General features: G+C 42.4%; 1 long non-coding RNA gene and 1 other non-coding gene across 2 annotated transcripts; both read left to right on the forward strand.

Annotated features, from left to right (window-relative positions):
* The first annotated feature begins 9,748 nt into the window (after nucleotides 1-9,748).
* On the forward strand, nucleotides 9,749-20,089 carry LOC110122863 (uncharacterized). The gene is made up of 3 exons (XR_002309348.2): nucleotides 9,749-10,313; nucleotides 12,509-12,571; nucleotides 19,727-20,089. It is a non-coding gene; the product is annotated as an uncharacterized lncRNA (long non-coding RNA).
* TRNAI-UAU (transfer RNA isoleucine (anticodon UAU)) lies at nucleotides 10,323-10,415 on the forward strand. Its single transcript is given in 2 exon segments — nucleotides 10,323-10,360; nucleotides 10,380-10,415. It is a non-coding gene; the product is annotated as a tRNA-Ile (tRNA).
* Nucleotides 20,090-21,690: the final 1,601 nt, after the last annotated feature.

A 21,690-nucleotide genomic window follows, 5' to 3' on the forward strand; every position in this document is an offset into this window, starting at 1 on the left:
TGGAAAGTTGTTGTGGGGGGCTGTCCTTTGCATTGTAGGATGTTTAGCACATTTATGGCATCTCCCAATTAGATGCCAATATCTTCTCCCCAGTTGGGACAAACAAAAATGTCTCCAGACATTGCCAAACGCCCCTGGGGTGGGGGAAATTGCCCGCAAGTGAGAACCAGGTGTATTTACTGGCAATAAAGTTTCACATACCCCAACCTGAACCCATTCCTGGAGTGAAAGGAGGGATATTCTGATTGATTTATTCAAATTAAAATTTGTACTTGAAGCTGGAAGCAGAGTTGGCTTCCCTCAAAGTCTGTGGCCATATGGGAGGGGTGGGGTAGTCACACAAAACTCTGACTCATGACTGAGAGGTAGGAAATGATGCTCGGAAGGTAGTGAACCATGTCTGCTACTCTTGAATTTTACTGTTTTCTTTGACCCACTGCCCGCTCTACCTTCTATTCCAACGTGTCTAGTATTTATTCTTAGATGAAAAAACTTTTTTTTTGGCCATGCAGCAAGGCATGTGGGATCTTGTTCCCCAATCAGGGATCAAACCTGTGTCCCGTGCATTGTAAGTGAGGAGGCTTAACTTCCGGACTGCCAGGCAAGTCCCGTAGTAGTTATTCTCTAAACATGTGCATGAATGTAAACTTGTAATTTCTAACATGTACTGTTAACAAGCATCTGTATCCACTCCTAGATCAAGACAAGAATAAAGGAATCTGGACAAGATCTAACTCCCTGCTAGAATTCCCTACTGGCAATTTCTACATTGATATTTTAGATTCTTATTTAAAAGTTTCATATCGGCAATAGTTAGATGTCTTAATATGTATCCTAATGTATTATTAACCAGTTATTGTCTCTCAGCCCCAAACTCACTTTCTATACTCTGCATTATAATACAGGGGCTGGGATTCTGCAAACTCCATTTATGCTTTACCAGCTGGTTTTATTAGGCCCTGCAAAGTGGAGGTGATGGAGGGAGACTGCAGAGATGGAAGAGGGAGAAGGGACTTGCTCTTTCCTGACTGCTTCCTGTCTGTCTCCTGTCTGCCTGTGGCTCCTGGGCTCATCACCTTGGCTTTTTCCTTTAGCAGTTTCTAAATCCAATTTGCAGTTTTTCCAGTTCTCGAAGAATCAGTTTTAAAGTGACCCCATCAGAGATACCAATTCCAGAGGCTGGCGTGACCTCTCAGAGGTCTGAGTTTCAATTCTGTGGAAGTCTTCCTCCACCTTCCAAGATTTAGTAATTCAACTTCTTTGGTTCCCTCAGCCCTAGGGGATAGAAACTGCTTCTTACAGTTGTTACCTCTGTGATACTGCAGATTTTTTGTTTTACTTTTTAGCTACTAGTTAGCAAGTTTAACCTAGTTAACAATTCTCTGTATTACATTCTCTTTGTAAATAACTGGCATGATTTCTGTCTCCTGACTGATATACTTTAATAAGCTTCATTCTCTATATTTTAAAGACTTTTTTATGGTTGTGACTTGCAACTCAGGGAGGGTTGCTGCTGCTGCTAAGTCGCTTCAGTCGTGTCCGACTCTGTGACCCTATGGACAGCAGCCCACCAGGCTCCTCCAACCACAGGATTCTCTAGGCAAGAATACTGGAGTGGGTTGCCATTTCTTTCTCCACACGGAGGGTTAGGTTTTAAGATTGAGGCATCGGATCTTAAAGGGGCTGCCCTCCAATATACTGCATCTCTAATGTGATCCAAGTTGGCTGTTGGCCCTGGGATGGATCCCACAACCTTAGCTAAGACCCCACTGGACAGGGAAGGGCAGGGCAAGGCAGCTGAGAAGAAAACCCTTCATCTGCATGGTGGTCACTGTTAGCTTTTCAGGGCTGCAAAGAGAGCAGGAAGTGGATGTCTCCTTGTCACCTCAAAGGTGAAAGTCCTCGGGGAGACATTCACTGGCCAGCTCTGCCATGACATTTCAGTTTGGCTTATATAGCTGCTACGTTTCCTTCTTCTGACTGAGGGCTCCCTCTCCTCCCTGGAGGAGATGATATTCTATCCATGGTCCTCTTTTCCCTCTTTGCCAGGAGCCATAAATACTGCCTCCTTTCAAATCACTCTGTATTAGAGACTCCCACTGCCCTCTTCCCCCATTCCCCAACATCATATGGCATCTCCCTCATTCTTCCAAGCATGGATCTCAAGCCTTGGACAGGAATAGACATATGTGGGCTCTTACGAGTCCAGGACACTGTGGACAGTGGCTGAACTTGGCATTTCTTGTAGCCCAGGTGTCATGGAGGAATTCATACTTACTACCTACAGAAGAAGAAATAGAAATATCAGCCACTCCTGTAACTTAATTTAAAAAATGATCAAAACCTCCAAAACAAAAAAAGACAAAAACAACAAAATGATGGGTGAAAGGTTTGAACAAACATTTCATAAAGATTCACAATACCCAATAAGCATTTCAAAAAATGCTCTATACCATTAGTCATCAGGGATATACAAATTAAATCTACAATGAAATATTATTACACACCCAATAGAACAGCTAAAATTAAAAAGATTACCAATACTAAGTGTTGACAAGTATGCAGAGCAATTAGAATGCCCCCCCCAAATTAAACACTTTTGTGCATCAAAGGACACTATCAAGAGAGTGAAAAGGCAAACCACAAAATCGGACAGAATATTTGTAAATAATATCCAAAAGAAGTGAAAGCAGGACCTTGACCAGGTAATCGTGCACCCACTTTCATAGCATCATAATTCACAATAACCCAAAGATGGAAATCTGACTGTCTATTGACTGATGAATGGATAAACAAAATGTGGTATATACATACAACAGAAAAAGAATGAAATTTTAACACATGCTGCAACATGGATAAACCTTGAAAACTTCATGCTAACTGAATTAAGCCATACATAACAGGGTAAATGGTGTACGATTCCACTTATATGAGGTACCTAGAATAGCCTGGAGAATCCTATAGACAGAGGAGCCTGGCAGGCTATAGTCCATGGTTGCAAAGAGTTGGACATGACTGAAGCGATTTAGCAGCAGCAGCAATCAGAATAGTGAAACTTGTAAAGACAGAGAGTACAATAAAGGTTATCAGGAGCTGAGGGAAGGGGGATGGAAAGTTTACCGTTTCATTGGTACCAATTTTCAGTTTGGGATGGTGAAAAAGTTCTGGAGATGGACAGTGGTAATAGTTGTACAACAATATAAATGTACTTAATGCCACTGAATTGTACACTTTTCTTTTTGGCTGCACCACACGGCTGGCAGGATCCCTGACTAGGGATTGAACCTGGACCACAGCAGTGAAAGCGCAGAGTCCTAACCACTGGACCACCTGGGAACTCCCTGAATTCCACACTTAAAACGGTTAAAATGGCAAGCTTTACCTCATGTATATTTTACCATGATTAAAAATGCTTTAAAAACTATACAAAAACCTATCTTACAGAAAAATGATACTGACGAACCTATTTGCAGGAATAGAGATGCATGGAGAATGGACTTGTGGAACAGGGAAGCAAGGAGATGGTGGGATGAACTGAGAGAGTAGCAGTGTATACTCACTACCATGTGTAAAATAGCCAGCTAGTGGGAAGTTGCTGTATAGTGCTGGGAGTTCAGCCGGGTGCTCGGTGAGGAGCTCGGAGGGGTGGGAGGGAGGCCCCAGAGGGGATATGTGTATACTATGGCTGATTCACGTTGTTGTGTGGCAGAAGTCAACACAACATTGTAAAGCAATTATCCTCCAAATAACAAAAGAAAAAAATCTATCTTAAGATCCAGCAATCCCACTCCTGTATTTACTGAAAAGAAATGAAAACAAAAGGATTTGTAAAAGAGTGTTTCCAACAGCTTTGTTTATAATAGCTCCAAACAGGAAATAACCCAAGATGTCCATTAACAGGAGAAAGGCTAACCAACTGTGGTGTATACATGTAAAGAAATATTACTGAAGCCACTCAATCAACTGGTGGCTAAACAGAGATATGTACAAAGGTGGTTTTACTCCAGTTCCTTTTTTCAACTTCACAGGGTGAACTTTCCTACTTAAATTCCAAAATTTTGACCTAAGGATATCCCCGAATGTTTCTGAAACCCCAGAGTTCCACAGCTGCCTCTCCCCTCCTCCTCTCAAGGGGAAGACTCCCCGCCCCCCATCATTATCTGTGCTTAGTTTCTAAGACCTGGCATCCCGTACCTGGTCCAGGAGGTTTGGGCTCACCTGTTGCCAGAACTGACAGAGGAACTCCCTCATTTTCTCGGCAGGAGGGCTTTGGGGGGGCATTTATTTGGGTGCCCCAGCATACCTGGATCCTAGTTTTCATTTCTCTAGTGCTCCTAGCTTTACCTGGTCTTTCCCGTATTTCTAGTTAGAACCCTCTGCCACAATCATGCCATATCTCTGTGAGCCCTGATCGGTGCCTCTTGGGTGACTCCCTCACGGGACTCTTTCTCCAAGGCACACTGAGCACTGTACTCCGTAGAGTGCTAAGGTATGGACACCTTGAGTGATACAATTTGTATCCTGGTTCTACCACTTACTAAGGTAGCCTCACTGTGCCTGTTTCCTCATCTGTAAAATAAAATACTACTACTACTTACTTCATAGGATTGGCATGAAGATTAAATTGGTTGATAAGGTATTAAGTTCTTAGAACACTGCCTGGCACATGGTAAGCATTATGTTGTTTTTGTTTTTTTTTTAACTGACCTACACCCATGTTCTCCGTATTCTTTGAAAGATTTTGTTTTCATGTGACAAGTGAAAGAAATAATTAGGATCCAGCCAGAATCCACTCAGGACGCAGTAATTTGAACAGGGAAAATTCAATATAAAGAACTGTTAACTACTAAGAGGGGGAAAAGAAATCCTAAAGGATACAGGAATAACGGAAAGAGTGAGCAGCCTCTACCTCCAGAGATAACAGAGAAAACCCACGGAAGGATAAACTTGGAAAGGGCCCTCCCTCTCCACCGAAGCTGAGGCTCGGAACTCTCTGGTGGGTGCGTGGTGGGGGCTTACTGGATGGCAGAGAAGTTTGCTGAGGCGCTGCAGGCTGGGGCTGGCAAGCAGGAAACTGTGCTGGGGGGATGGCAAAATCTGACTGGAAGCCGCCCACTGGCAGCTGTGCTGTAGAAGCTAGAAAAGTGCTGGAGGGAGGAAGAGAAGACCCTTCAGCGTTCTGGCACCTTCCATCCACTGATGGGGCACAACAGTGGTGCTGGCAGGTGAGACCACAGGGCAGAGATGGTGTTTCGAGCAGAGCACTAAATTAACAGCTGACACACACCCTGTTCACGTTCTCATAATTAAACGGCATTTAACAGGGAATCCTTCCTATTTCTGTTTTATGTTTATAGCCTGGTAGCTCAGTGGTAAAGAATCGGCCTGCCAAGCAAGAGATGCAGGTTTGATCCCTGAGTCGGGAAGATCCCCTGGAGAAGGAAATGGCAATCCATTCCAGTATCCTTGCCTGGGAAATCCCCTGGACAGAGGTGCCTGGTGGGCTACAGTCCATGGGGTTGTCAAGAGTCAGACACGAATTAGCAACTAACAACAGGCAGTACACAGCAGGCTATGGTGAGGACAGCCCTATGCTCCTAGTGGTCGGCTGCAGTCACCAGTCACGCTGATGTTATTACAGTGCCCCCTTTCACTCTCAGAAATGTCCCTGTTTGGAGGATAAAAATGTGGTCACACAAACTCTTCACATACTATTTTCTGTCAAATGATTCCCACTGGTAATAGAAACACAATGGATACAGACACACAAATCTGCTTGAAGACAGCCCAGGTGTGGAGGGGTCCAGATTCAGGAAGAAGTGCAGCCTGAGCTGCTTTGCTCCGTGAAGCATTGTTTGGTTTGTAGGTGGGAGAAACCAAAAGGCTGAAAAGCTGAGCCAAAAGCAATAGTTCTCAAGAGTGATATATGATTTTTAAAATGTACATCTGGGTTTGTCTAAAAGAGCTCTTTTAATACATACAAAACAAAAAGTCTGATATGAAAGCACAGTGTTGTTAAAATGGCAGCATCTTTTCTTTCTTTAATATCACATGAAGTCACGGTACATTTTATAGGATAGGGCAAATTATATTTGATGAAATATGGTGTATTTGTTCCCATGTTTGAATGTCTCTATGGCAGAGATTCCTGGAAGTGGAACTGCTGGGTCAAAGGACATGTATTTGATAGATTCTGCTTAACTGTCTTAAAAAAACAAAAAGACTGAACAGTATCCATTTCCCCACACTCTAATACTGAAATGCCATCAGTCTTTAAATGTTTTTCTCCTCTGACAGACTCTCACCATCATTTCAGCTTTTATCTGGTGTCAAGGGAATCTGTACTTTCCCAAATTGTCATGTTCTTCTCCTGTGTGTAACTGGTTCAAATCTGCATCACACTTCCCTAGAGCTTGGGCCATAAGACCTACACATCTTTCTCCTCCAAAGGGCAAATAAAGGATCATTTCTCCATGTGGTGCTGGTAAGGATCATGGACTATTAGGATAGGAAGGGATTTTAGATGTTGCCAAATCCTAGAAGTTCTGAAAGACATTCAAGATGGTTCTCACTGTTACAGGTGATAGAGCATCTTCTCTATTTCTACTTAGAAAAATAATAAAAGAATTCTACACTCAACCTCTTGCCCCATGAATGTGAGGTCACTCTGGGAACATCTGATGCCTGCTGACCAGCACCTGCAGTGGTCCTTGAATACCAGGTGTGTGTTTAAGGTTCAGCCGCAGTCGTGGGTCCTAAGTGGTGAGTTTTGACTCCTCTGCAGCACCTAAGATCATATATTGCTTCATATACAACCATAATGGAATGCTGGCTAAAAACATCAAGTATAAAAAGTTTGCTGAAATAAAGTAAAAGAAGACCATAAAATGAAAATTCTACAAATCTACTTCAAGATGATCTTCATGTACTTGATCTGCAAATTGCATTCGGCTAATCAAAATGTTTATCTTGTATGTCAGAAGCAAAAACCAAAAAGACAAAATATAGTGATCATTATATCCAATTTGGTCTTTCATTATTAGGAATAAAGACCAGCCATACCCACTTCATGTTATTTGCAGAATGGTGCTTACACATAGCAGCCAGAACCCTTCTGTTTTAGCTCATCATTTAGACACAAAAAACATGAAAGTAATAAAAATAAGCCAGTTTTTAAAGTGCAAAAAGCATAAATTCTAAACATTCATTTAGGAAAGCAGTTTGTGTCTATTTTTGATGCTACAATGAGTCATTACATTTCATACATTTTAATATACACTTGTCCTAAGACCAGTATATGCTCTTTTAAAGACTGTTAACAAAGCATGCTTTTCCTTTACATAAAGTAAAAAAAAAAAGTAAATCAAACATTTTGCATTACATGATAAATGGGAAGTTGAAACTAGTCTTATGATACTATGGATATTACTCAAGTTTATTTTAATATCATACATATATCTAAAATAAGTTTTAAGAATCACTTCTTTGTTACACATCACACAAATTATTACATGATTAAATCATCACAAGCTGTTGTCAAGAGTATACATGGTAAAAGGAATTTTCCAGTCAAGATAGGATAGAAAACTCTTATCTGGTTTAGACCTCACAGTTAACAAATGAGGTAACTGAGGCCCAGAAAGGGTAAGAGATTGACTTAAAGTCACACAGCCAGGAAAGGCCAGACTCAGACTTTTAGTTCAGTGCTCTTCAGGATGGGTGTGTATGAGGGTAAGTGATTTGAAGGTCTCAGTATACTTGTTCCTGCTGAAAAATCTCTCTAGTAGCAGAGGTTCTGACACTACCCTCTCTAGGTTCAGCACTGCCCTCACCAGGTTCCTCCTTCAGAGCCCTAATTTCCTTGGGGATTAATCTATTTTAGTTCTAAAAGGCCCTAATTGGTGTTGCCTTCCATTCCTGTGCAACCAGTCAGTCAATATCTGCTGAACCAAAACTGTAAAGGGTCTCATACAAAGCAATATCTGCTTGAACCAACACAAGATCTGAAAGTGAAGCGTGGAAAGGGAAGTTGGACCACCAGGGGGCTACCTTTGCTCCTTATAGTTCACCCGAGGGGCTAGCAGCAAGAAAAGAGCAGACTGCAAATGCTACTGGATCTGAGAAGATGCTGTGTTGGAGTCCATAACTTACTTTCTTGTCTTTCAGGAAATTTACCCCTTTCAATTTAGGGGAAAAATTATTCCCACCTGTGGGCAAATCACACCTTTACCTTTAGAGCTTGTTCCATGTTTTAGGAGGGACTTATTTCAAAGGCTTACTCTCTGCTGTTCTTGATTTACCAAGGACCCGGCAAAGTGGGCTCCAAGGAGCCCTAATTCTGGCGTTTTGTAAACAGTTCTGCATCCACCATCAGCCTGGTATCCGAAGGGATCTTGCAGGGGTGTTGACCATCCTTCCTGAGCTCTGGATGTGTCTCCCATAGTTCAAAAACCATCTGGAGAGGCTTACCTATCTCCTTTCCCTGGGTACACAACACAGTATGCACAAAACATTGACCTTCCTGAAAACACCCCCTTCAGAGGCCCCTACCTTACCCAGAGCCTGTGTCTATCACCTCATCCTCTGCCTGATCATTCTAGTCTCTTCTGCTCCAATTTCTAGACTTTTCTACAATCCTACTCTTGACTTCATCACCCAAACACAACCTGTTAATGACAGTCATCATCATCAAGATGATTGAGCTTCCCTGGCGGCTCAGAGCTTAAAGGTTCCCGCCTGCACTGTAGGAGACTGGGGGTTCAATCCCTGGGTTGGGAAGATCTGGAGAAGGAAATGGCAACAGGCTCCAGTATTCCTGCCTGAAGAATCCCAAAGACAGAAGAGCACTGGCAAGCACGTCCATAGGGTTGCAAAGACTCCGACATGACTGAGCAACTTAACACTTACCTTCCCTTCATCACGGTGATTATGCATGATCGTTATTCTGCCCCCATCCCTTGCTCATGCTGGTTTTGAAATTTATTGACATAGTGTTCTCTTGTTTGTTGTCCTGGCTCTCCCAGGAAAGCAGAGGTCATCAAACAGGGTGACCAACATGCCAACAGAAGCGCAGGAGACAATCGATGGAGGGAATCCGAGAGGGAAGGGATGGGGGGATTTGGTGGAGGAGGCTGCTGCTAAACTCCCAGAGGTTCTCACTAGAGTTATCAATCAAGGATAACAGACACAGTGCCTAGAACTCTCCAGAATGTTTACATTAAAATTTTTTGAGATCAGAAAAAATATAATAATAAATGTAATGATAAACCCAGCCTGGATTATATTTGTGTTTTATAGCAGCAAAACATAATTTAAAAAACTTTATTTTTTTTAAACGGAAAGGGCTCACAAAGACGAAGTGCATAAGGCGCGGGATAGTCATAATTAAGTCCTGGGTACGGTTTACACTTTCTGTTTTTAAAAAAGAAATGGATATCCAGATATTTGTATGAGACCTCTTGATTTTACATATTAGGAACTCGCTTTAAACAAAACATACATTGTGTGGCCCAACAAAAGAGGTGTAACTTAGCCTGCAGCCTCTTGAAGACTCGGGCTACGATCGTGTCGCCGGAACGCCCGTGGCTTGACAAGATTTCGGGGACACTTCTTCAGTCTGAGTGCCCGAGCACCCCACTCAGGACAGAGTCAGGGGGAGTAAAATGCCTTCGGGACACAACAAGGGTCTGACGGTTAAATCCCCGCCCAGTCCAGTGTTGGAAGCTCGAAGGCCACTTCGGCCCCGGCTCTCTCTGGAGCCTCAACCGGCGGTCGCGGGCTTTGCTCGCTCGCGGGTTTCCCGGCTCCCACCGACTTCCAGGGTTAGGGGGTGGGGTCTTCCCGCTCACCAGGCTGGCTAGAGCATGAGGCAGGGACAGTCGTCCCGGACACCTACGGTCCCGGAGCCCAGGCCGCCCCCCTCCGCCCCATCCCTCGCAACAAGGCCAGCCCGCCAGCCGCAGCCTGTCTCCTGGGTTAGACCGGCTCCTCGCAGGGTCTGCTACCGGAAGGCGAAGCTCCACACCGAGGACTAGGAGGTGGTTTTAAGACCGCAGCGGCCAGGGCTCCTCCTCCCGCGCTGCTCAGGGAGGCGGGCTGAGCTCTTCACAAGGCCCTGCCAAACGAGCCCGCCATTCCAGAAGGAGACTTCCGCAGCCTCCCCGCCTTCTCTCGGCCGGGAGCTGGCGGACCGGAAGCTGCGGGGCCTCGGGGCCCCGGCTAGTTCCCGCCGAGCCGCGAGCCGAGGGTGCGCATGCTCCGCAGAGGCCCGCACGGGGCCTGAGTAAACCCTGATAGAGCCATCGCGAGGCGGGGTAAGCAGAGCTCCAGTGGCGCAATCGGTTAGCGCGCGGTACTTATACAGCAGTACATGCAGAGCAATGCCGAGGTTGTGAGTTCGAGCCTCACCTGGAGCATGACCCTTTTGGATACCCGCACGTTCCCCACTTTTACTTCCGTGCTCAAGGAAACGGACAGTCTCTCTTTAGTCTCCTCAGTTCCTGTCTCTGACTGCTCTGCGAGCATGTCCTGCTCCGCGGCAGGCAGGAAGCCGCTAGTATCCGCTCCTCTCACTCCCTTTCCAAGCTACTTGTTGCCTCCCGGGAACCATCTAGCAGCCCGAACCCGGACGTTTACCTGCTGCTCCCTCTCCCTAGGCATTTCCATTAACGGCACCCACTCCTCGATCCCGGTACCGGGGATGTGGACCGCGGTAGCAGAGCGCTGCACCGGTGATGGGGCCCTACCTGGGTCTCGTCATCGAAAATTCCGACTCCCTCTCTACGGGGCTTGCCCGAGCTTCCGGAGCCGGTTCCCGGCAGCCGCCCCTCACCCAGGAGCGGGAGCGGCGGGGTGCGCGTTGGATGGCGGGAGCGACCACTCCCGCGAAGCCCAGAGCGGGAGCGGTCGCTGTCCTCCTTTTTAACTACTACTAACTGGTCGTCGCCCCCTCCCTCGGATCTGCAGAGCCCCTAGACGGCGGGCCCTTCTCCCCTCCGCAGGCCTCCCTGGGCGGATCTGCGGGGTTTGGGAAAAGTGCCTGGGCGTTTCCCTCCCCGTTTGTGCCCCTTCTCCCGGTGTCAGTCAGGACGGGTGGAATTCGCTGGCAGACGGGAGAACAGACGTTTTCTAGGGATATCTTTTCCTACCCGCCGCACACCCCATGTTCAGAAATACCCCCCCCCGGGACGCAGGAAATCTGCCAGCTGGATTTGGAATGTTCCAGCACGTGAACGCACCCCTGAGGCACGGGGGCTGCTTTGCCAGGGGATGGGTGGCCGGGGGGTGCCCCACATCCCCGGGGGGTGAGGCGAAGTGGGGAACAAGAGTAGCTGGGATGAGAGGCCTCCCGGACGCGTTCTCCCATAAGCGTGGTTTCAGCTGTTTTTATGTTGTGTGCTAGTAAACTCCTGGGATGGAAATACTATCAGGAGTGCTGAGAAGAAAGACCTAGAAAGCTCTGAGAAAGTGGGCGGAAATCTCGTCTGTCCTCTCGGCTACTAACCCCAGCCCCCCATTCCGAAAGGGGAGCCCCACACTACCTGGAATGTGAGAAAGTCCACCCGCGTCACCTAACCTGGCTGGACCAGACGCTTTCGCTCACCGGCTCATCCTCTGCAGATGGTGAGGGCTCCCCTTTAGAAATCTAGCCAGCCTGGAAACAAATATCTATCTGCCACCCCAACACAAAAAATTTGCTTATTTTTAAAAAAATAGCTTTATCGAGATATAACTCATATACCCTACCATTCACCTATTTAAAGTTTGCAGTTCAATGGATTTTAGTACTTTCACAGATAGGTGCAACCAGCAATCACCACAGTCAATTTTAAAGTATTTTTATCGACTCAGTAGGAAATCCTGTATCCTTCAGCTATGACCCCACCCCACCCCTAAATAATCACTAATTTATTTTCTGTCTCTACATTTCCCCTTTTCTGGGCCTTCATATGAATGGAATCATAATGTGTGGTCTTTTGTGACTGGCTTCTTTCAATGTTTTCAAGATACATCCTGTCCTAGCTTGTATCAGTACTTTCTTTTTTTTAAAATCTATGACTGGATAATATTCCATTGTATGGATTCTTTACAATTTTGAATAGAGAAAAGGCTGGCATTTAAAAAACATTTGCTGAAAATTTTTTAAAAAGGAAATTAATGTTAAAATGTACAAAGCATAAAAACAGTCACACTTGCCAAGTGTGTATTTTTAACTTTCAGAGGTTACCATTGCAAGAACTGGTCAGATATTTCCAAAAGCTCAGCTAAGCTTTTGGAAATAAGCTTTTGGGCCCATGTGGGCCCCCCACGTGGACAGAAACAAATGAAAGAAAGATCATTCTGCCCAACCCCCTGTCCACACTGGGAATCCCCTCTACAAAACCCCAGCTCCTGTTTGAAAAGTTTTAGCATCAGCATTTCATTTCTTCTCAAGGTGATGCATTCCACTTTCTGTCAACTCTAATGGTTAGAACATTCTTCCTCTTAAATATTGTTTCTGTCCCTACAGGTTATTGCTGGAATGATGGTGGTTTGGGGAACTCTTTTCCTGGTGAGGCGCTGAAGTGGGAAGGTAAGAAGCTAAATTAGTTGTCCTTGCTCTATTTAAGCTAGAAATCACCATATAGATTGTTAGTGGATTACAAACAAACAAATAGACCACTGGCAGATTTGTAGGTCAGTGTCTTAATGTGAGGTTGATAGGTCTTTTAAAGGTTGTGAAGAGTGATAGAGATCAAGTCAGAATATTATGGAAACATGCTATAAACACCATAAAGTACTGCATATACAGATATAAGGAGGTGGCATTCCTATCACCACAAAACTAGTGGATTAGACCTGTATGCAAGGAGGAAGATGGATAAGAGTTGGATAAACTCTGAAGGCAGGGTGAAGTTATAGCTGAATAGCTGTAGCTGTCTAGCCGGAGGGAAGCCTGACCCGCCCATTGAACTCTACTGAACTATACACACAGGTTGACATTAACTTTGTAGATGGCTTTGGATAGGCTAATTAAAATTGTGTTTGATACAAAGAGCTGGAAGGGAGTGCAAATTCAGTAGAATTTGAAGGTAGAATAAGAGACAAATGTTTCTGACAAGTGACAAGATGCAGTTTGATAGAGATAATTGTAAGCCTGTGTTCAGTTCAGAGTTCAGTGTGGTCAGTGCCTGGCTTGATAGCTGTTTGCATATAAAGAATCTGGGCATATTGGATATGCACAACCTCACTTGTCCTGGTCCTGTGATTCAACTGCTGAGAATGTCATCCGATTATTAATGCATTACTGCATAATGCATTACATGGTGTGGTGTCAGAGATTATAAAACAGCAGTCTGTGGAACAAATCTAGCCTCCAGACAGGTTTTGTTTGGATTTCCAGCACTGATTTGTAAAGTCATTTGCACATTCGGAGATTTTACTGCAATGCCTAGATTTCAAGTTTTCGATGAAAAATTAGAAGACTTGTTTGTCTCGAGCCCTTATTCCCACATGGCAACATTTCCCTCCCCTTTGGATGAACATGTATGTGATCTTCCGTTTGTCATGGCCCTACAACTCCCCACTCATTCCCAACACAGAGGTGGGTACCAACTGCCCCTGTTCTATCCACTTCACTTGCCTTGCTGTTTTCTTCACCACTGACTCATTCCTCTCATTTGTGACCGACAGTCATTGAGTATGTGGGTCAAGATAGGGAATACTCATGTTGAACTCAACCTGATGGCTATCACCTGTGTGAACACAACCCATTTAAAATTCAACAAACCAAATCCCCAGTTCTTTATTATGAAAATTTTCAAACATATCCAAAGTAGAATAAATAGTATATTTAAAAGTAGAGAATATATATAGTTAATATATATCCATCCATCACTATTTTTGAGAATTGTCATTTATCTCATTCTCACAACATTTTCCCCTACCACGGTCACCAAAATATTTTAAAGGAAATCCCAGCTATGGTTTAATTTGACTTGTAAATACCTCAGTATGTGTACCCAACAGGAAGCCACTTTTTAAAAGAGCATAACCACAGTATCATTATTACACCAAACAAGGTTAATAATAGTGCCTCTACATCATCTTACACCTTGTCTGTGTTCAAATGTCCACACTTAGTTCTGAAAGATATTTTTACCATTGGTTTATTTGAATCACGAGCCAAGCAAGGTCCACATATAAATTTGATCAATATATCTTAAATATCTAAATCTTTCTCTCTCTTTTCATTTATACTAATTACCCATTCTCTTTTATGATGTTTATTTATTTTATTTTTAATTATTGGCCGTGCAGCATGTGGGATCTTAGTTGCCCCACCAGGGATCGAACCTGTGTCCCCTGTAGTGGAAGCCTGGAGTGTTAACCACTGGGTGGGTCACCAGGGAATTCCCTGATATTTGTTGATCTATAGAATTTCGCACGGAATTTGGCTAACTGAATAACAAGGCATCATTTCAAAAGTTCTTCAATCCCCCTGACATTTAAATCTAGAAGCTTGGTACTATTAAGATTCAAATTTTAAAAAAGTAGATTATAGGTGGTTCTGTATACTATTGTATCACAAGAGGGAAAGTACATAATGGCTGGTTGTTCTGCTTTTACTGATGATTTCAGGTGTGGTCAGCCTGGTCCATGCATTACGAAATGCCACATCAGCCTCTAACCTAAAGATTTTTAGCAGCTCTTGATGCTCTGTCTAGATTTATTACTGTATTAAGGATTACTCAATAATGGTTCCTAATTCTATTATTCCCTCTGTATTTGTGACTGTGATACCTTAAAAAAAAACCAAAAAACCTTTTTTTCCATCAACTATTTGGTTTTCCTAAAGCACAATTCACAAAGAAAAGGTTAGATAATATTGCTGGACTCTTCCTTTTTCTACTAATATTTAGAATAATGTATTGATGCTCTAACAATTCCCATAGGTGACCAGTTAGTTTTTTTTATTCCACAGCTTTTTAAAAAAGGTATGTTTGACATACAATGGACTGCATTAATTGTTGTGGAGTAGCTTTTTTAGTGCTTGTTAAATATTCAGATATCTTCTTTGGTGAATTATCCTTTAAAATCTTTTGCCTGTTTTTTATTGAGTTATTCATGTTTTTATTATTGAGTTATAAGACTTTTTGTATATTCTAGATATAATTCCTTTGTTGTGTATATGTTTTGTAACTAATTTCTCTCAGTTGTGGTTTGAGTTTTGTTTTTCTAAATGGTGTCTCTTGAAAAGCAGACTTTTAAATTTTGATAAAGTTCAATTTATCCATTTTTTTCAATTATGGATGACACTTTTGGTGTTATAGCTAAGAAATTTTTGCTTAACCCAAAGTCACCAAGATTGTAGTCTATGTTTTAGCTCTTACCTTTAGGAGTTCACTTTTGTGTATGACGTGAGTAGAGGTCTAAATTTTTCTTTTTTTGTGTATTGATATCCAATTCTGGCCAGAGAAGGCAATGGCACCCCACTCCAGTACTCTTGCCTGGAAAATCCCATGGATGGAGGAGCCTGGTAGGCTGCAGTCCATGGGGTCACTAAGAATTGGACAGGACTGAGCGACTTCACTTTGACTTTTCACTTTTCATGCATTGGAGAAGGAAATGGCAACCCACTCCAGTATTCTTGCCTGGAGAATCCCAGGTATGGGGGAGCCTGGTGGGCTGCCGTCTATGGGGTCACACAGAGTCGAACACGACTGAAGTGACTTAGCAGCAGCAGCAGCAGCATCTAATTCTGGCAAAATTTGTTGAAAAGCATACCCTTTCCTGATTGAATTGACTTCACAGATTGTCAAGAATGAATTGATTATAATTGTGCTGGTCTTTTGCTGGACTTCATTCTATCTTATTGAGCTATATGTCAATGTGGTGTCACGTGTTGGTTACCATAATCATACAAATATAGACATACCATATATAAAGTTATATATATTTATATGACTATAGTAATCAACACATAACACTATATATACACATACACACATTAGGGTTAGTTTGCCAATTTGTATGAAAATATCCTGGGATTTTTACAAGAAATCTGTTGAGTGAGAATTGCCTCCTTAACAATGTTGAGCCTTCTGATTCCATAAATAAAATGTGTATCTTCACTTATTTAGGCCTTTAATTTCTTTAAACGATGTTTTATAGTTTTCAGTGTTGTAATGTTGTATTATTTCTTCCTTAAATATTTGGCAGAATTCACGAGTAAAGTACTGTGGGCCTGCAGTTTTCTTTGTGGGAAAATTTTTTTAAAACCCTAAAAATTCAGGTTTTTTTTTTTCTTTTTTAGATAAATATGGGGGCTATGCAGTTTATTTATTTATTCTTAAATGAGTTTTGGCATTTTGTGTCTTTCAGAAAATTTTGTCTATTTCATTAAATTTGTTGAATTTATTGGCATAAAGTTGTTCATAATATTCACTTCTTATCTTTAGAATCTGTAGTGATGTCCCCTCTAACTTGTGATATTGATCATTCGTGGTTTTTTTGTGCTGATCAAACTCAGAAGATGTTTTCCACTTTTATTTATCTTTTCACATATCTGGTTTTTTGTTTCACAGATTTTTTTTCTATTGCTTTCCTGATTTTCATCTGATTCTGGCGCACTTGAAGAGAATGTAGACTGTGCTGCTGTCGGGCAGCATGTTCTGTCGATAATTATATCAAACTGGTTATAGAGTTCTGCAAACCTTCTGTATCTTTGATTTTTCTGTCTACTTGTTCTAGCTATCATTGAGAGAAGGGCATGAAAATAACCAACTGCAATGATAGATTTTCTTGTTTCACCATTTAGTTCCATCTTTTCCTTCTTCATGTTGTTGGAGCTCTGTTACTGGCCTTATAAATGTTTACAACTGTTGTATACTCTTGATTCTGATACCTGACCCTATATTCTATAACTGACCCTATTACCATTGTTGATGCTTAATTTGTCCCATGTTTGGCCAGGGTAAGTCCCATTAAGTTGGCTCCTAGGTCTTTTTGACATAATCTTAAATCTGAGGTATGATATGTTTCTGGTGTAACAAGATATTTCAAAGTGCATCTTGTACTTATCTTCTCTCAATCCTCGAATTGGCCATTTCTCCTAAGAGCCTGGTTCTTTTTGGTGGGAAATGTTATTTAGGTGAGCACAATCTGTGCGCTAGAGTTCCTGACTGCTACTCCGTGGTTGTCATATTTTCAAGCCTTTCCAATAGACAGAACTAGGACATGCATATTTTTTTAAAGAGAGAAAAATAGGGACTTCCCTGGTGGTCCGGTGGCTAAAATTCGACACTCCTAATGCAGGGGGCCTGGGTTTGACCCTTGGTCAGGGAACTAGATCCCACTTACCACAACTGAAGATCCTGCATGCCACAACTAAATATCCCACTTGCTGCAATGAAGATCAAAGATCCTGTGTGAAGATCCAACTGAGACCTGGTGCAGCCTAGATAAATAAATAAATATTTTAAAAAAAGAGAAAAATGAAGCTCGAGTTTATAGTGATATTTCCAGAATTTATACACTTTGATTTTATACTTGTATTGCTTCTCTCTTGCTCTAAAAATGTTAGTTATTTACAACTCTTACATAATTATTTATTGCTATATCGTACCACATAATAGCTTAAGAGTAATATTATGTATTATTTCTCATAATAAGATTATTGCTTACAGTTTTAAATTCCTTTGTGATTTCTTTGTCCCTAGTTCATATTCAGAATACAGTATTTTAAGTATTGTGTTTAAAGTAATTTTTCTCTGTGGCTATGCTATCAACTTGATACTCAGTAAATACCTTTTGATTGAGTTTGTTTTACATTTTTAGAAATCTCTTTTTTTAAATTTTTGATTGGAGGATAATTGCTTTACAATATTGTGGTAGTTTCTGCCATACATCAACGTGAATCAGCCATAGGTATACATATGTCCTCCCCCTTTTTCTTTTTATTTATCTAAAATATTTACATGCTTCTAAACTCAAAACTATAAAACAAGGTTTATTCCAAGAAGTCTAAACCTTGTCCCCTAATCCTGTTTCCTCTCTGTTTTTTTTGTATAGGTGATAATTTAAAAATTGCTTTCTTGATATATCTTTCATTATTTATTCTTAAAAAACATAAGCAAAGACACATCTGTGTTTGTATTCCACTTCCTCTCCTTCTTTTTCAAAAGCTCTTCTATTCATTGCTGATTCCACAGATGTATATTCTGATTATTTCAAAGTTGTAAATAGGACTCTTCCTTACTCCTTATCACAGTGCATAGTATTCTGTTCCTGTGGATGTAGCATTGTTCATTCAACTAGTCCTCTACTCATGACATTTGGATGTTTTCAGTCTCCTGGTTTTGAAGATGATGCTGCAATAAAGTTCACAAAGTTTTGAATATTTTGCTATTTTATCTTTGAGATAGATTCTATATGTGGGATTGCTGGTCTGAGGAATGGATATCTATAAAATATAAATCTGTATGATTATATTTAATTTTATGTATAGTAATTTATATTATGTATAAAATGTAATATCATACATATATTATATATAACATATATAGGAACCTGGTGGGCTACAGTCCAGAGGGTCACAAAGAAAAAAAAAAACAACAAAGGGTCACAAAGAGCTGGATATGACTGAGCAACTAAGCATAATATGTATATAAAATTATATATGTAAAATTATCTTTAAAGAGGGTTTATGATGTGATGGTCCATGTGCATGAGGCCACTGGAATTCACATCATAAGAGCAATGGTTGAAGGATCTGGGCCGAGTGATGCTATATGGGGTGTTTTCATGTCCTACAGTTCCAGTTCCAGGGGAGACACCGCTTAATGCCTTTCCCCAGTGGTTATTTAAGGAAGTGGCATTTACTGGAGGCCCTGACATAAGGCATGGCTGGCCGAGGACCTCACCTCAGAGGTGCCCTGTAGAGAACCCAGGCTTAGAAAAAGTCCACAAGATTCCACCTTCTGACCCTTGGACTCTACCCTGCTGCCTTCAGCTTAACCCATCTCTGTTGAGTCTTTTAGTTTTATAATATTCAGTCATTTAAAAAATCATTTTATTTAGCCAATTATCATTTTATTATCTTCATATTTCCTAATTATTCTTATCTTAAAAAATTTGTTCTGTCTTAACTATTTCATTCTTTTAAATACTCTGGCTAATGAGTACATTTCCTTGTCTAACTTTCATTACACACCCTTCCCTTCGTATCTGGTCTTTGCATTCATTTCCGCTTAGCCTTCTTTCAACTTTTTATTCTAAATTTATTAATCTTCTGCTATCTGTTTTTTGTTTTTTAATGTAAACTGTAAAACTGAATTCTCTTTAAGTGTTTCTGTGTTCCCTGTTGGTTGGCGGGCCCTTTGGGAACAGAACCCCTTGGCAGGTGGGTGGGGTAGGGTTCATCCTGAGGGAAAGCCTGGTGGGGTGAGGATCATTCCCCCTCTGTTGGCTCCCTGCCTTTCCCCACGGAGCCCTTGATGACTCCTGACCTTAATGATCCAAGGGACTAGATGTTCCTCTTATTTCCCATAACAATAAGCCATCAGTGATGACTAGTATTGAGACTCCAGGGAATATGGCTCCCAGAGAAGAGCAGGCTGAAGAGGGATATATGACTTGCTTTCAAATATTCATGAAAGGAGTAGACATATTCAGTCTTTTTTTAAAAAGTCTGTATTGTTTGTTTTAATATTGCTTCTGTTTCATGTTTTGGTTTTTTGGCTGCAAGACGTGTAGGATCGTAGATCCCCGACCAGGGATGGAACAGGGGATAAGAATCCACCTGCCAATGCAGGAGGTGGGTTTGACTTCTGGTCTGAGAAGATCCCACATGCCATGGAGCCGCTGTGCCCACGTGCCGCAACTGCTGAGCCCACGCTCTGGGGCCCGTGAGCCACGACTGCTGAGCCCAGACACCTTAGAGCCTGCACACTGCAGCGCCTGGAGCCTGTGCTCTGCAACGACAGCCGTCACCACGGTGAGAAGCCCGGGCGCCACAGCGAAGGGGAGCCCCTGCCCACCACAACCAGGGAAGGCCCGCGCGAAGACCCAGTGCGGCCAAAAATAAAAATAAATAAGTAACTAAATAAAAGAGGTCTGCTAATGTTTGAGTCTCTGATTCTGAAGACTAGCTTCATCAGTTCTCTTTCCGTGGTTTGAAGGTTCAAGCTAAAAGTGCCCCTTTGCGATGGCCTGTTAGATTGAGTTTCTCACTTGTAACCAAAAGGGATCCTGACTCATGCAGTTATTACTGATGTTGTGTACAAAACATCATTTTATATTGATGGCTGATTTCAAATTTCTTATTAAGAATTCCTTTCTGAAGGAAATGGCAGCATCCAATCATTCAAGCTCTTAAACTGGCCTGGGGATAAAGTTCATAGATACTCCCCTGTGCCTTTTGCGCAGAGCCCAGCCCCCGCTACCAGCACACTTGCCACCTCCACTTGAAAGACTCATCCAAAGCACAACACTTGGTTTTTTTTCCCTCCCAAACCTGCTTCTCTCCTAGTCTTTCCCATCCCACAGATGGTCCTTTCATCCATTCATGTGGATTCTAAGTGAAAAGCTTAGGTGGTAGCCTTCATCATCCCCTTTTACTCCCTCTAGATCTAATCCATCAGCAAGTCCCGAATCACCCTCTCCGTGGTATACTGGGCCTGCCTTTCTCTCCATCCACAGCTTCTATTGTCTCCTGCTTGGACTCTGCAGTAGCTCCTTAACTGACTCCCTGCCTTTACTTCTTAGCCTTCTCCTGTCTCTTCTCCACGCTGAAGCTCAAATGGGCCTTTAATTACACAAATCAGATCCTGTCATTTCCTCGCTTAAAACCACCAATGGCTTTTCAGTGCCTGCAGAGCAAGATGCAGAGGCCTACAGTGGTCCGAAAGGCCCCAGCTGTTTTTATCAGACCCTGCCTGCTTCTCCAGCTTCAGTTCCTATCACTCTGTCCCCGCTTACTACGCTCCAGCCATAGAGTCTTTCTGTCCCTTGTTTGTGACTCAGAGCCTTTGTAACAGCCATTCCTTCTACTGGAACATCTACACCCAAACTTGGGGAGCTGGCTCTATAACCTTAAGGGCTCAGTCACCTTGTCAGGGGTGCCTTTGAATATGGTATAGTAGTATTTACTACCATTTAAAATTACTGTGTTTAGGGACTTTCTTCCTTGGCAGTCCAGTGGTTGAGCCTTTGCCTTCCAGTGCAAGGGGCGCAGGTTCAATCCCTGGTTGGGGAGCTAAAGATCCCACATGCCTTGCAGTCAAAAAACCAAAACATGAAACAGCTGCAATATTGTAACAAATTCAATAAAGACTTTAAAAATGGTCCACATCAAAAAAATCTTAAAAAATTATTTTGTTAAGTGGCAATTGCTTATTTCCTACCATTAGGATATTAATTCCTCCTGTGGTGAGCTAATAGGTACTCGATAAAGAATGAATGAATGAATGGAAGATAAGGGGGCAATACATGGGTGTAAACTCTAAAGTTTCGAAGAGAACATGCTCTTGTTGCTGCTGGTTTACTTTGCAGATTCAGGCGTGGAGCCTGGTTTTCAGAAAGTTCTCCGGAGTCTTCCCAAGGTGTTGGCCCTGAGTGTTTGCCGTGCCCCAGGCGGCTTCCCGTCTAGCTGAAGAGTAGTGTTCCCGCCAGAAGGCGATGAGAAAACAGAGCGGGTACGGACAGTGACTT

This window comes from Odocoileus virginianus, chromosome 2, assembly GCF_023699985.2.
Source record: "Odocoileus virginianus isolate 20LAN1187 ecotype Illinois chromosome 2, Ovbor_1.2, whole genome shotgun sequence".
NCBI classification, from domain to species: domain Eukaryota; kingdom Metazoa; phylum Chordata; class Mammalia; order Artiodactyla; family Cervidae; genus Odocoileus; species Odocoileus virginianus.